General features: G+C 45.7%; 1 long non-coding RNA gene across 3 annotated transcripts in view; it reads left to right on the plus strand.

The window, feature by feature from the left end:
• Positions 1–6,004: 6,004 nt before the first annotated feature.
• The window catches only part of LOC146894889 (uncharacterized), a 26,799-nt gene continuing 17,340 nt past the window's right edge, over positions 6,005–15,463 (plus strand). For all 3 annotated transcript variants that reach the window (XR_015737876.1, XR_015737875.1, XR_015737874.1), the window contains exon 1: positions 6,005–6,167. This is a non-coding gene — a long non-coding RNA (uncharacterized LOC146894889). The remainder of the gene's footprint in view (positions 6,168–15,463) is intronic.

The raw sequence follows: 15,463 nt of genomic DNA on the forward strand, positions 1-15,463 counted from the left end.
TTTTTTCCTGTTGTGAGTATGAAGTGTCCTTCTCCATCTCTTCTGATTGACTTTAGTTTGAAGGCTATTTTGTTAGATATTAGGATAACTACACCTGCTTTTTTCTTAAGTCCATTTGATTGGAAAATCTTTTTCCAACCCTTTACTCTGAGATAATGTCTGTCTTTGAGGTTGAGGTTTGTTTCTTGTTTACAGCAGAAGGATGGCTCTTGCTTTTGTATCCATTCTCTTAGCTATGTCTTTTTGTAGGTGAATTGAGTCCATTGATATTAAGAGATATTAATGACCAGTGATTGTTAATTCCTGTTATTTTTTGGTCTTATTGTTTGTGTGTTTCCCTTCTTTGGGATTTACTGGTGTGACGTTATCTGTTGCCTGTGTTTTTATGGTTCAGTTAGCTTTCTTAGTTTGGAGTTTTCCTTCTAGTAGTTTCTGTAGGACTGGATTTGTAGATTTGTATTGTTTAAATCTGTTTTTGTCATGGAATAACTTATTTTCTCCATCAATGGTGATTGAAAACTTTACTGGGTATAGAAGTCTGGGCTTGCATCTGTGGTCTGTTAGTGTCTGCAGCAATCTGTCCAGGACCTTTTGGCTTTCAAGGTTTAAATTGGGTGTAATTCTGATAGGTCTGCCTTTATATGTTACTTGACCTTTTCCCTTTGCAGCTCTTACTATTCTTTCTTTATTTTGTATGTTTTACATTTTGATTATTACATGGTGAGGGAACTTTTTATTTGGTCTTATCTATTTGATGTTCTATAAGCGTCTATCTTCATAGGGATATCCTTCTTTAGGTTGGGAACGTTTTCTTCTATGATTTTGTTGAATATATTTTCTGTGCCTGTGAGCTGGAGTTATTCCTTTTCTTCTATTCCTGTTATTCTTAGGTTTGATCTTTTCATGGTGTCCCAGATTTCCTGGATGTTTTGTGTTAAGAATTTGTTGGATTTAATGTTTTCTTTGACCGATGAATCTATTTCCTCTATAGCATCTTCAACACCTGAGAGTCTCTCTTTCATCTCTTGTATTCTGTTGGTTATGCTTGCATCTGTAGTTCCCGTTCATTTACCCAGATTTTTCTTTTCCAGAATTCTCTTGGTTTGTGTTTTCTTTATTGCCTCTATTTCAGTTTTGCAGTCTTGAACTGTTTGGACTGTTTTCTTCACCTGTTTGAATTTTGTTTTTGGTTTTCTTGAGAGATTTATTGATTTCTTCCAATTTCTTGTTTGTCTTTTTCTCCATTTCTTTAAGGGAATTTTTCATTTTCTCTTTAAAGGTCTCCATCATACTCATAAAGTTACATTTAAAATCATTTTCGTCTGCTTCTTCTGGGTTAGGATGATCAAGTATTCCTGTTGTATGACCACTGGGTTCTGTGTTACCATGTTGCTAGGTTGTTGAGTAAATTCTTGCATTGGCACCTAATTATCTCTCCTTCCAATTGGTGCCAGCAGTGTCGTTGCCTCTTGGCCCAATCCTTGCAGTTGCTGTCTGTGTCTCAGGGAGCTGCTGAGGTCTCTCTTGGTTCGCTCTCTTGGTTCACTTCCTTGGTCCACTCCCTTGGTATGCTTCTTGGTTTACTCTGTGCAGTCACAGTCTTGTGCTTCAGAATTCAGATCACGGGGGATAGGTGGGTTTGGGGACAGAGTGGGACTTGTAGCTTATAGGATTCAATCAATGGAAAGGGGGTTTTGGAGCAGCCTACCTGCAAAAAACTTGCCTACTGGCTGGCTAGGGAAGCTGAGGAGGTGGGAGAGGGGTTTTGTCACAGTACCAAGGGCCTAGAGAGTGGGGTGTCTTGCCAGGTGGGTAGTCACCTGTTTATCCTGTCTGTGAATTTCCAGCCTGTAGTTCAGAGCTCCTCTGAGGTTACAGGAGATAGAGGAATTTGGAAGTTGTATGGGACTTGGGGTGTGGGTGTTAGAGCAGTCTACCTGCAGGAAGCTTGCATGCTGGCTGGCTAGAGAAGCTGAGGCAAATGGGGGAGGGGCCTGGTGTTCTCGCCCCCCTCTTATGGAGGGCCTAGAGAGTGGAATGTTCTGACAGGTGGGTGATCACTCACTGATGTGGGATTCCCCTCTAAATGCTGTGAATGCCATTGGTTAGTAACGATCTGCTTTGGGCCAATGGCAGTGCAGAATAGGGCAAGGTGGGAATTCCAAGCAGATAGAGGAGGAGAAAGTAGGCTGTGCCAGAGAGAAGCCATATAACTGCTGCAGGAGACAGATGCTGGATGCTGGATGAAAATTTACTAGTAGGCCACAATTACATGGCAGTACACAGAGTAATAGAAATGGATTAATTTAAGATATAAGAGCTAGCTAGCAATATACTTAAGTGATTGACCAAGTAGTGTTTTTTAAATACATTTTTTATTGGTGTTTATTGAGCTCTACATTTTTCTCTGCTCCCCTCCCTGCTTCTCTCCTCCCCCACTTCAATCCTCCCCCAAGGTCCCCATGCTCCCAATTTACTCAGGAGAGCTTGTCTTTTTCTACTTTCTACTTCCCATGTAGATTATATGTAAGTCTCTCTTAGTGTTCTCATTGTTGTCTAAGTTCTCTGGGATTGTGGTTTATAGGCTGGCTTTCTTTGCTTTATGTTTAAAAACTATCTATGAGTGAGTACATGTGATAACTGTCTTTCTGTGTCTGGGTTACCTCACTCAAAATAATGTTTTCTAACTCCATCCATTTTCCTGCAAAATTCAAGCTGTTGCTATTTTTTTCTGCTGTGTAGTACTCCATTGTGTAAATGGATCACATTTTCCTTATCCATTCTTCCGTTGAGGGGCATTTAGGTTGTTTCCAGGTTCTGGCTATGACAAACAAAGCTCCTATGAACATAGTTGAGCACATGTCCTTGTGGCACAATTGAGCATCCTTTGGATATATACCCAAAAGTAGTATTACTGGGTCTTGAGGAAGGTTGTTTCCTAATTTTCTGAGAAATTGCCACACTGACATCCAAAGGGGTTGTACCAGCCTGCATTCCCACCAGCAGTGCAGAAGTGTTCCCTTTTCCCCACAACCTCTCCAGCATAAGTTGTCATCAGTGTTTTTGATCTTGGCCATTCTTACAGGTGTAAGATGGAATCTCAGAGTTGTTTTAATTTGCATTTCTCTGATGACTAAGGATGTTGAACATTTCCAATGAGTTGGGCATGGCAGTTCAACCCTAAGCTGGCAGTAGTGACACACACTTTAGAGATAACCAAGGGCTCTAGAATTGGACTTAAGACCTAATTAACAAGAGAGAAACAGTGCCTTGTACTGGAAACCTAGCCAACTACCCAAGGCTAGTGAAGTCAAGGATCTTAGAGGAGAAGCTACAGCTGCCACTTCGCTACACCAGTATAAACCCTGACTGCATTCTAAACACATGGCCTTAGACACGCATGAGTATAGGCCTCACCCTTCAAAGAACGTTGTCTTTGCAACAGATCGAGACTGTTACCGAAAGCTACAACTGATCAAAAGGCAGAGTTGTGGAGCCCAGTCTCAGTGGGTTTAAATACAAAACAACTGTCCACACTGAAGGCCCAGAGAACACTGTGGAAGAGGGGATGGCAAGATTGTTAAGAGGCAAAACATCGGGGAGTTTGGCAGTGCGGTCGTGTCACCAAGGGATGTCAGAAGCTACACTTGGAAATTCTCACCAACATGAGAGCCTACACATGAGCGAACAAGGAAACAGTAGACAAGCCAGAGTGGGCGGCAATACGCCCAGGAGGCCTCCACCCCAAACATGAAACTACAGGCAATGCTGGAAATGGGAGAACTAGGTTTCCCCAGGGAAATGCACATCAATGGATTATCTAATACCAATGATCAGCCCTAAGCACACACAACACTGTATAGACCGAGCAGATTGTATATATGAAAAAAGAGGCCATGACTTTGAAGGAGAGTAAGGAGAGGTGTATGGGAGAGCTTAGAGAGCAGGAACGGAAGGGGAAATGATGTAATTATAGACTCAAAAAAGGCCCAATAAAGCCAAGATCAAACAGAGAATACCCCACTCCTTAGAAAATTATTGAGAAGAATCTGCTTTCTCCAGATGGAAAGAAAAGTTAGTTCCAGCCGGAGCTGTGCCTCTATGGAGGTGGCATCATTTATCTTTCCTGGTTTTTATTTAGTTTTGTTTTTTTGAGACAGGGTTTCCCTGTAGCTTTAGAGCCTGTCCTGGAACTAGCTCTTGTAGACCAGGCTGGCCTCAAACTCACAGAGATCCGCCTGCCTCTGCCTCCTGAGTGCTGGGATTAAAGGCGTGTACTACCACCGCCGTGCCTTTCCTGTTTTTTAGAAACACCTACTGAGGTGGCCTTAGAGGTATTTTCCTGGCCATCAGCCTCTCACAGTCCACTTAATTTGTAACACCTGTGGGTTGCAGACCCTAAGCTATCCATGTGGGTTGAGGTCAAGAGCTCATTCCTCGAGGGCAGTTGCCTTCAAGTGCTTTGCAAGTGGAGACTGTTCTCTATTTAAAAAAAAATAGAACAAAAGCTTTCACACCGTACATTACAAACAATTTAGCAAAAGGCATGAGAGTTGATTAATTACAAGTTGAGTATGGTGTGTGGTGTAGTTAAATCTGCTTTTATTACAAAATGGAAAATACCGAGTGTGTAAATGATACCGTGCTAGTCCCCGTTAAGCTCATGGAGAAGGATGCTCCCAGCGGACTGTGTAGAAAGGTGAGAGGTTTGTAAGATGTTTAAACAATGACATTTCAGGGTTTTTTTTTTAACGTTAATCTTCATGGTTTATGACAAACTTTAAAATATTCTCCAGTGCAGGCTTGAATCAATGAGAGAGAAGGCAGGCTGGCCAGAAGGACATGACACAACCTCAGTGGACCCCCACACAAAGCCACCCCAGGACAGTCACGTGCATGGCTGTTCCTAACTGAGGTTCACCGTAGCCCCAGGTCACAGTGATCACAAGCAGAGGAGCAGAGGAGCCAATGTCCTCCTAACCACGAGGTGTCTGTGAACCTCATGTCGATGGTCCGGTGCTGCTGGCTGCGGAAAACCTGCATTTCCTGCATTCCCAGGGAAAGCAGCAGCTGACATCCAGAGCCGGATTCTTCACACGTTTTTCTGATAACATGCAGACCAGATCAGCCAGAGAACACCACGTACTATGTAAACAGTTCATATCACTGTCTAAAAAAACGTCAAGGCCAGCCTGGTGCAGGGATACGTCCACGAGGCACTGCCAGAGAAGGCAAAGCATCCAAATTCCAGTTTGTAGATAAAGATGTGAAGTCAAAAAGGAGAGGTGTCAGGACTGCTACATCAGCAAGTGCTTAAGAGCACATAGCCTAGCATCCCATGGCAGCTCGTGCCCACCTGTACTCTAGTGGGAATGTATAGGCGCACGCGTGCACACACACACACACACACACACACACACACACACGGCACACGTATATACATACAGGCATGACATTCATAAAATAAAAATCTAAAAATGTACAAAAAGGAGTATAACCCCAGCACTTGCCGTGTAAGCAAGAAGACTGGGGTTCAGATCCCTAGAACCCACTTAAATGCCAGGTAGGCATTGAGGCTTCACCTGTAATTTGAGACTCAGAAGGCAAAGACGGGATTTTCCTAGAAAAGCTTGCTAGCAAGACACCTGGTGAGCTCCGGGTTTTCTGGAGAGACCCTGCCTCAAATAAGAAAGTAGAAGAGAGATTGAAGAGGAATCCTGCTTTGGCCTGATACATACACGCAGACATGTATGTACATTATACACACATTGCCCCCACTCATGTACACCAATCCTAGCAACGGAGAAAAGGCTTGAGTTCAAGCCTTTGACAAGACGACGCTGTTCAAAGCCTGGATGGGCTTTTTACAAAAGGAGGCCCGGTATCAAGGAGTCAACCTTATGGGCTGCTAAGGCTACGGCAGCGCGATCTGCTAATTCTCAGTTTCCCAGCAGGCGGCGCTCCAGCACCAGGGATTTCATTGCAGGTTACAATTCAGCGAACCGAGACGGTTTTGGTTAATGTTTGTTTTTCAGGCTAAAAAGGAAAGCTGTTAGGAAAAATAAACAGTTTATCAGGCGTCGCGACGGTGGCGTTTGAGGGAAAGACAAGCTGTCGCTTCAAGGACAGGAAAGAAGGTCCCTCCACGAGTGACTGCTGAGCCGCCAGTAAGCAGTGTTTGTAAAACCAAAACAAAACCCACCAAAAGGAGGAAGAAAAACAGAACGTTGGAAATCAGAGGGAAAATGAGAGAAACAGAGGACCGTAGAGACCGTCCGCAGGTTTGGGTGGAGCCGGGGAGCCGCGGGATAGGCGCGGGCAACGCTTCTGGAAAGAGGAGGTTGACCTTGCTGGGCACTCAGGTTGCCTGACTTGTCTGTCCACGTGCGACTGCGCAGGCCACTAGGTCAAGTTCAAAGCCTCTAGGGCTGCTTTTGAACTACTTGAGAGCCCGGAAACCGGTTAGCAGAATAAGTTAACAGAAGGAGAGAGATGAATTAAAATTTTAGTTACTGGGGTTGGGTTTGGAACAGTGAAATTAAGTTATTTATAGCAAAAATGGTTGGATTTGGGGAGTGCCGTTTGTGTGGGCCTGGTGAGGGTCATGGTGATGTCGCCAGAGGTGGGCTTTACTCTTGTACTTGGCATTTCTTCAGAACTTTTCTATTAAAAGGGATTCATTTTACTTTTAATTACAAGTGCAGATGTGTGTCTCTGTGTGGGAATGAGCTGTTGAGTGTAGGTGTACAGGGCGGCGGGAAGGTGTCCGGTCCCCTGGGTTATAGGGCTGTACATGGCCATGCCTGGCTTGGGTACTGGCTGCCGGGGATTTGAACTCAGCTCCAGAGCAAGAGCTCTCTTCCTCACAGTGCCACCGCCCTGTCTCCAAATTATTAAGCTTTTAATTTAAAAACTTTCAAACTCACAGCAGGAATGCTCATATTATCCCCCCCATGCACTTTTTCCTCTTTCTTTCTTTCTTTCTTTCTTTCTTTCTTTCTTTCTTTCTTTCTTTCTTTCTTTCTTTCTTTCTTTTCTTTCCTTCCTTCTTTTCTCCCTCCCTCTTCCTCCCTCCTTCCCCCTCCCTTCCTCTTTCCCTCCCTCCCTCTTTTCCTCCCTCCCATTCTTCTTTCTTTCCTTCTTTTGAAACCTTTCCTCTTGGGTAGCTATGGTGGTTAGAGATATTTGGAAGTCTGACAGAAGTTCAGTTTGTTTGGGAAAAGGAACCTTAGCTGAGAAAATAGCTCCTAAGGTTGTCTTCTAGGTAAGCCCAAGGGGGCATTTTCTTAATTAGTGATGGATGTGGGAGGCTGACAGCCCTCTGTGAGTCCTGGGTTGTCTAAAAAAGCAGGCGGCACGAGAGCTATTAGGAGCAAGTCAGTAAGCAAGCAGGGTTCCTCCACCTGAGTTCCCACCTCTAGGGTCCTGCCTGAACTCTCGTTCTGACCCCCTTCACAATGGACTGTAGGCTAGAAGATGAAATAAACCTCTCCCCCTTAAGTTGCTCTTGGTCGTGTTTCATTATAGTCATGGAAAGCAAACTAAGACACTATCACCCCTACTGCTGCTACGGACACCATCCCCCACCCCCCCATCTTTAATTACACGTCTGTGTCGGTGTGTGGGGTGTGCCTGTGAGGCAGGTGCCCGTGGAGTCCAGAAGAGGGAGCTGGAGTTACAGATGGTTGTGAGCACAGTAGCGGTGGTGAGCTTATAGGCTGTGGGCACATGCGTCTTTGGTTTTATTAATGAATTTTCAGTCATTCTTCTTGAAAGCTGTACTCACTTCTACTCCTGCTGCAGTGTGCAGTTCTGGGTGCTCCAGTGTGTCGGGGGACACTTTGCCATTCTGTCTGATTCATTCACTGAAACAGCACATTTTCATTTTTGTCTTTTGAGACAGGGTCTCCCCTTTCCCAGGTTGGTCTCATACTTGCTCTGAAGTGAGAAAGGGTGACGTTGGTATTGACCTTGCCTCTGTCCCCTGAGCTGAACCGATAGGCAGGCAGTTCTAGCATTGGGGTTTCAGCCTTTGATTTTCCAGCCTCCACTGAGATGGTGCATTTTAGTCTATGTATTAGGCATTCCTGTTTTCTCTCAGAGATATCTATATGTGTTTGTTGCCCCCCACCCTTTGTGGACTTTAAAAATATTTATTGAGCCAGGCGGTGGTGGTGCATTCATTTAATCCCAGCACTTGGGAGGTGGTGGCAGGAGGATCTCTGTGAGTTCAAGACCAGACAGAGCTAGTTCCAGGACAAGCTCCAAAGCTACAGAGAAACCCGGTCTTGAAAAATAAAAAACAAAAACAAAACAAGAAAAAAAGGATTGAGCACTGAACTTGCAGAAGGCCAATGTTCAGTTCCCGGCACCATGCAGGAGACAGTTCACAACCTCCAGCAACCCCAAACCCCAAGAATTTGAATCTGACACCCTCTTCTGGCATCCGTGGTCACCTATACTCAAATGCACAACCCCGACACACATACATACCAGCACACATATACACGCCAACACACACACGTATCAATACGAATACATATACCAACATACATACCAACACTCACATAAACACCAACACACAATACATACCAAACCAACACACATACCAGCACTCATATACATACCAACAAACACACACCAGCACATACAGACACACACATACCGACACACACACATAATTAAAAATAAAACTTTTGCAAAAATGAACAAAAATCTTTATTGATTTTATTATTATTATTATTTTTTTAGATAGAGTCTCCATGTGTAGCCCTGGCTGGCCTGGGGCTCTTCTACCTCTGCCTCCCGAGAGCTCGGTCAAAGGTGTGTGCCCAGTCTTCTTCCTGATTCTCAAGTATTCCTTATGCATTCTGCATATTGTATGTTGTCAAATGTGTTATTCTTTTTTAAAGATATAATGGTGGGAAGGCCGGTCCCATGAGGGGTAGGGATAGGGGCAGGGGCGGGTGCGGGTCCTCCAGGCCTTAGTGAGTCCCCTGAGGCCTTGGCGGATCCCCTAGGCTGGTGGGAGACAGATAGATAACATCATATAGAGATAGAGTTTGGGTATAGAGTTTATTTAGTGGGTTATGGAGGGGAAAGGGAAGGGGGAAGGGTAGAAGGGGGAAGAAGAGAGAGAGGCAGAGAGAGAGAGATGGGGAGAGAGGGAGAGATGGTAGTTACCTCTTCATGGGGGGGTGGGGGAACACAGGACTGGACAAAGGCTTCTTGGGGAAGAGAGGGCGGGGCTTCTCTCTTAAAGGGACAGGGTACCCAGGTGACAGACCAGGCCGGCAGATCCTAACAAAGTGTCCTGTGCTAAGCATCCGGCTTGTCACTCTTCATTTCATTCAGTCTCACTGTTTGGACGGCAGGTCTTGGATCTTTCGCTCCACCATAAACCTGATAAGAGTCCTTCCTAATTTCCAGGAATTCATTTAAAGTTCTGGTCAGGGTACTTCTTGTTTTTGCCAACGTTGGTATAGATTTAATTATTTAAAAACATTTCTTCTGTCACTTCCAAGTCATTTGGGGGGCGACAGACTGTAGCACATATGTTCACTTTGCCATTTTATCCAATTTTAAGCATTTTATTCATTTATTTAAATTGCAAAATTATATATATGTACACATATTGAATATATGCATACAACATGCTGTTTTGAAAAAAGACTAAATTATGAAATGGCCAAATAATGCTAATTATCTTATTCATTACCTTACACAAATGTACTCCTCTGGCAATATTCAGAAATGCAACATATCTTATTAACTAGAGTTACTATGTTACAATTAATTGTTGTTTGTTTGAGACAGGGTCTAACTATTTAGGCCTGACTGTGTGTATCTCCAAAGTGCTGGGATTAGAGACATGTGCCACTGTCCTGGGTTTACTCCTCCTAACTTCACTGAAGTATTAGTGTTTTTTGAGCTAGGATCCTGTCGCCCAGGCTGAGCCACATTCCCAGCTTCCCCTTCCTCCCCTCCCTCTAGGTGGTCACAGTCTGTCCTTCTGCGCCTTTGCTTCCTGACCTCACAGTCTAGGCAAGACAGTAGGATCCTGCGGGTTTTTCTTTTCTGAGCTTCACGCATCTCTAAGTTCATTCACAGGTGCCACCAAAACATGTGATATACCCAACAATAGGGTTTATTGATTGTTCTTGTGGGCAACTGAGAATAATGGGGGATGGGAGGCTCTGGAGCCTCCCTAGTCAACTTACAGGGAGGAATCCCATATCTGACCGTGGGATTCTCATTTAATTATCTTTTCCTTGTGGGAGCAGTATTATCTACCGCCCATGCAGGGTACCTCTGTCCAAACTTATTGCTTGTTAAAAATTATATATTTTATCTAGTTGATTAAATAGAAGCTTCCATATGGGGTTTTCATGCGAATTTTGTTTTGGTTGATCCTTCCCCCTACCACCTTCTTTTTCTCAGACCTCACCCTTGTTTCTACTTAAACTTCTTTGTCGTGACCTGCTTTTTACATTCGTGGTGGGGATTGACACTCTCGTCTTGTGCTTGAGCAGCAGGCTCTAACTGCACAGCTGTCTCCCCAGCCTCCGCAGGCTCTATCAACTGCACAGCTGTCTCCCCAGCCTCCACAGGATCTCCCAACTGCACAGCTGTCTCCCCAGCCTCCACAGGCTCTCCCAACTGCACAGCTGTCTCCCCAGCCTCCACAGGCTCTCCCAACTGCACAGCTGTCTCCCCAGCCTCCACAGGCTCTCCCAACTGCACAGCTGTCTCCCCAGCCTCCACAGGATCTCCCAACTGCACAGCTGTCTCCCCAGCCTCCACAGGCTCTCCCAACTGCACAGTTGTCTCCCCACCCTCAGCAGACTCTCCCAACTGCACAGCTGTCTCCCCAGCCTCAGCAGACTCTCCCAACTGTACAGCTGTCTCCCCAGCCCCTGCAGGTGTGAAGAGGTAGTTTCCACCTGTAGCTGTCAGGTGAACTTTAACCTGGAAGTTATAACTTTGTGAGTTTGACCGAGCATATATGTAGAAGTCATGTGTGATTTTTGGTTCTCTTTGGAAGTGTGTGTGTGTGTCTGTGTGCTGTTCTACTTAAATTTTAAAAAGCCCATTCACATTTTAAGATAGCTTTTGTGGTGAAAGATATGATTTTAAAATTAAAAATTTTTCATTTACAGATATGAATGTTTTGACTGCGTGCATGTCTGTACTTCGCATTCTCGCAGTGCATGTAGGAACCAGGAAAGGGCGTCAGATCCCTGGTAGCGAACTTGCAGATGGTTGCTAGCTGCCATGTGAATGCTGGGAACCAAACCCTGGTCCTCTTTAAATGTTCTGAAGCACTGAGTCATGTCTATAGGCCCAAAATAGTCCTTTCAAATTTTGTTTTGCGAGTTTTAAATTGGGTTTCAGTGTGACCTACATGTTTTCCTTTTTGGAATGTTTGAGGTCTTTGTGTCACATTCCCTGCGTGTGTGCTTGAATTCCAATCAGCAGCAAAGTTAATTGTTTTCTCTCTTTTTAAGAAATACTTATTATTATTGTTGTCACTGTGTGCGTGGAGGGGCATGGGTGCCATGACACACCTGTGGAGGCTGGAGGAGTCTGCCCTCCGCTCCTCTCCTCTGGCCCCGAGGACCACCAGGCGGCTTGCGTGGCAATGCCTCTGCTCCATGAGCCGTCCCACTGTCCCTGTTTTATTTCTTTAGTACAGCTACATTTCTAATTTACGTGTCGACTTGGGGGGAGGCGTATGAAAGGCTTTTGCTGAATTGCTCGCTTCCTTCATTTCCCTTTCTGCTAATGTCGTGCAGGTTACTCTTCCGGTTGTCATGGTGACCACCTTTCTGTCTGGAGAAATTCGTGTCATTATAGTTTTGGGTACGATTTCCCAGATGACTCAGACTTCCCTTTGGAGTTGGACACTCTGGTTGTGTGTGTTCTGGTGACTCAGTAGCAGGGATGAGGCTCAGCGGCCTTACTGGGGCCCAGAGGCCTTCGTGAGCACCTGCTTCTGCTGGGCTTGAGGCAGTCCCTGCAGGCCTGAGTGTGGCAGCCTGTCCTTCAAAACAAAATATAGTCTGAAAATATCACACGCTAATATAATGCGTCTTGATACATAATATCTGCCCCACACTCCCTCCTCCAGTGTCTCCTAACGCCCCTCCTCATATCCCTTTCCCAATTCATGTCATTATCTTTTTTTAAAAACAACCCACTAATTCCAGTAAGTTCTGCCTGTATATGCACGGATGCGGGGCCATTCCCGCAAAACATGGGTGAACTTACCAGTGCTCCTTCCTCTCCAGCAGCCATCAGCGTCCATTGGCTCCTCAGTTAAGGGGAGACCTGTGGGCTACTCCCCCATCCCTGCCTTGCTGTCATGCGGCTTGATCTTGTGTAGGTTCTGTGTCGGCGACCCCAGCTGCTGGGAGTTCTTGAGCCCAGTGGCCCTGTCTGGTCCAGAAGGTGTCGTCTCACAGAGGGAGTCCATAATGTCTGCTTAGAGCAATCTTCCCGCCTCCTCTTCCGAGCCCGCCTGCGGTGGGAGAAAGAGTATGGTAGAGAGGCCTTGTAGAGTGCTGTGCCCCCGTGACCTCTTGCCCTCATGAAACTCAGTCTCACGGGCGAGTCCGAAAGGTAAGCAAATGGTAACACTGCATGCAGTGCAATAAAGAGCGACCTGTGAGGGACGCGGGCGCGGAGATAGTGTACGGCACAGTCTCAAGAGAATTAAGCTTCCTGTGCGGTCGTAGTCTCTTTCCCTTGAACCTGCTTGGGTCATTGCTCACGGAATGCAGGAGAGATGACAACATGGCTTCTGCTTCATGTTTTAAATCTCTTTGCTCTTTCATCCCGCATTCTGAGGAAACCTTTTGCTTTTATTAATAGCTCCCCAGCTGCATCCACTGCTCCATTTAACTCTCCCCCCATCTCTCCAGCTGATTCTTCCCCAGCCCTTCTTCCAAGCTCTCTTTCTGTTGGCGCACCAGCATTCCTCCTTGGGTGGTGGTCCTGCTCGCTGTCATATTCTGACAGCTTCCTGGGAATGTTAGAGCGTCATTACTGCTTTTGAGTTCAGCTGTATGGCTGCCTTTCCTTTCTGCCCATCTGTGAATACTGTTATTTGGTTCTCTCTTACTGCTGATGATGGTGGGCTGCTGGTGCCCAGTCACGTACCTAATTGTGAACACAGGCATCTTCCGGGTACTTCCCGTCACCCCTGTGCTGTGAGTTCCTCTCCTATCAGGCTGCACTCTCCTTGCTGCGGGCACCTGTTACCCTCACCAGCTGTTTGGTCAGTTGTCCCAACTCTGACCTGTCTCACTTCGCTCAACATTTTTGCCTCCTTTGGTCTCGGAACTTGGGATCACTCTCATGGTCACAGACTCTCTCATCCGGGCCTGTATTGTATTGGGGCGAGCTCTGGTTTTATGGCATCTGTTTCTTATCCTTGTCCTGACATGTGTGACTAAGAAAAATGATGGGGGAATAAAGACAACCTAGCATTAAAAGCTGGCATGACAGTTAGGAAACTTTGATTATTTATTTCAGAGACCTGTTAAGACCATTTTGAAGCTTTTGCGTAGTAGAAATAAATGTAAGGCCTGAAAATGAGATTTGAAAGAGCAATTACACCCACATGGCATGGGGAAAACTTAATTTGGTTGCAATTTGTCAAAGGAAACTCTCGAGCATGTGGCTTATTACAAGCTCCCAAAAGGCTCCGTGCAAATCTGCTGATGCTGCCCGCTGGGAAGGCGCCCGGGTTGCGCTGCTCTGTTGTCAGAGGTGAAGCATTTTGACATGTTTAATTAGGTCCATTTGTTTACCTTTTCCTACAAAGATCTTTCCACATCTCTCACCATTGTTTTATCAGTGTTAGCACTCATCTTTTTCCTATTGTTTTTTTTTTTAAAGTTCCCTTTGTTGCTATTTATATCATACAGGTTTACTAAGACTATAATAGGGCATTTTATGGTGACTAGTCCTATTAGATACTTAAGATTTAAAATCTATCATCTATCTATCCATCAATCATGTATGCATCTATTCTGTGTGTATACACATATGTATGTGTGCCAGCCTGGGTACCTCTGCTGGGGCAGAGGCCAGAAGAGGACATCAGGGGTCCTTTCCTATCACTCTATGGTTCCCCTGAAGCAGCGTCTCTTCCTGAACTTGGGGTTCTTGTTTCCTTAGCTAGCGGGAAGCCAGAATGCCCCAGAGAGCCTCCTATTTTTACTTCCCTTGGAGCTGGGGTTACAACTGTGTCCACGTTAGTATTTGCATGTGTGTGTGTGTGTGTCTTTAGAAGCCAGAATATGGAGTTACAGACAGTTGTGAGCTGCCTGCGTCCGTGCTGGGAACTGAACTCTGGTCCTCTGTAAGAAGAACGATAGTTCTGAAAGAACTGTTGAGCCAGTTCTTCCTTGTTGTGTTTGAGTCGGTTATTTACTAATGTGACAAGAAGCTAAGAGGCAGTACCTGCTTGGAACTCTGTAGAGCAACTGGTCTGGGCCCTTTTGCTAGGAGACCTGCCAACGATTAAGCATATAGTTATGCCCGAGCTGACTGGGGGAAGCTAACTCATGCATACCACTGCTAAGAACCTTTTCATAGTTCAGATATGGGGGAGGTGGATAGACAGTTCCTGCTTAGAAGGGCAGGTTGTTAGCCTGGTGGATAGAGCTGTGGCTTCTCTCACCCTCTCTAGTGGCTGCTGATATTTTTTTCTAGAGAAAAGGATGCAACTCAGTAGAGAAAGACTCAGATCTGGGGATTTGTGCAAAACCAGGAGCCTGAACTCTTGTTCCTTGGAGGGATAGGTGCTAACCAGCAATGGGATTTTTCTGGAGAGTTCTGGGCTACTTGGGAGGGCAAAGGGGAACTAGAGTGGAGAGGGTGGTGTAGGCTTAAAATAGCTTGTTGGGGTCAAGGGCTGGTGCAGAAGTCGCTGAGTAGACTCAGTTAAAGGCAGAGACCAGAAGGCAAAGGAGAAAGGCTGAACAGGACCGGCTCTCTTGTGGGAGAAATCCACAGCCCAGACATCTTCCCAGGCCCCTCAGGATGGACCATATGCTTCACGGAGAGGATGGGTCAGTTCTAAGAGACCCTGTTCTCTGTCCTCCTCCTCCTCTGACTGGTGCTAGTTTTACATCAACTTGGTACAATGGAGTCATCTGAGAGGAGAGAGCCTCAACCAAGAAAATGCCTCTGTCAGATGGGCTGTAGGCAAGACTGTAGGGAATATTCTTAATTCGTGATTGATGGGGGAGAGGTAGTTCCTTATGGCTGGGGCCATCCCTGGGCCTGTAGTTCCGGATTCTGTAAGAAAGCGGGCTGAGCAAGCCCGAGAGCAAGCCAGTGAGCAACTCACCGCCATGGCCTCTGCATTGGCTCCTGTCTTCAGGTTCCTGCCTCGGCTTCCTTCAGTGGGCTGTGACTCAGGATATGTGAGCCAAATAAACCCTTTCCTACG

The sequence above is a fragment of the Myodes glareolus genome, chromosome 5, assembly GCF_982192425.1.
Source record: "Myodes glareolus chromosome 5, mMyoGla1.1, whole genome shotgun sequence".
In the NCBI taxonomy this organism is placed as follows: Eukaryota; Metazoa; Chordata; class Mammalia; order Rodentia; family Cricetidae; genus Myodes; species Myodes glareolus.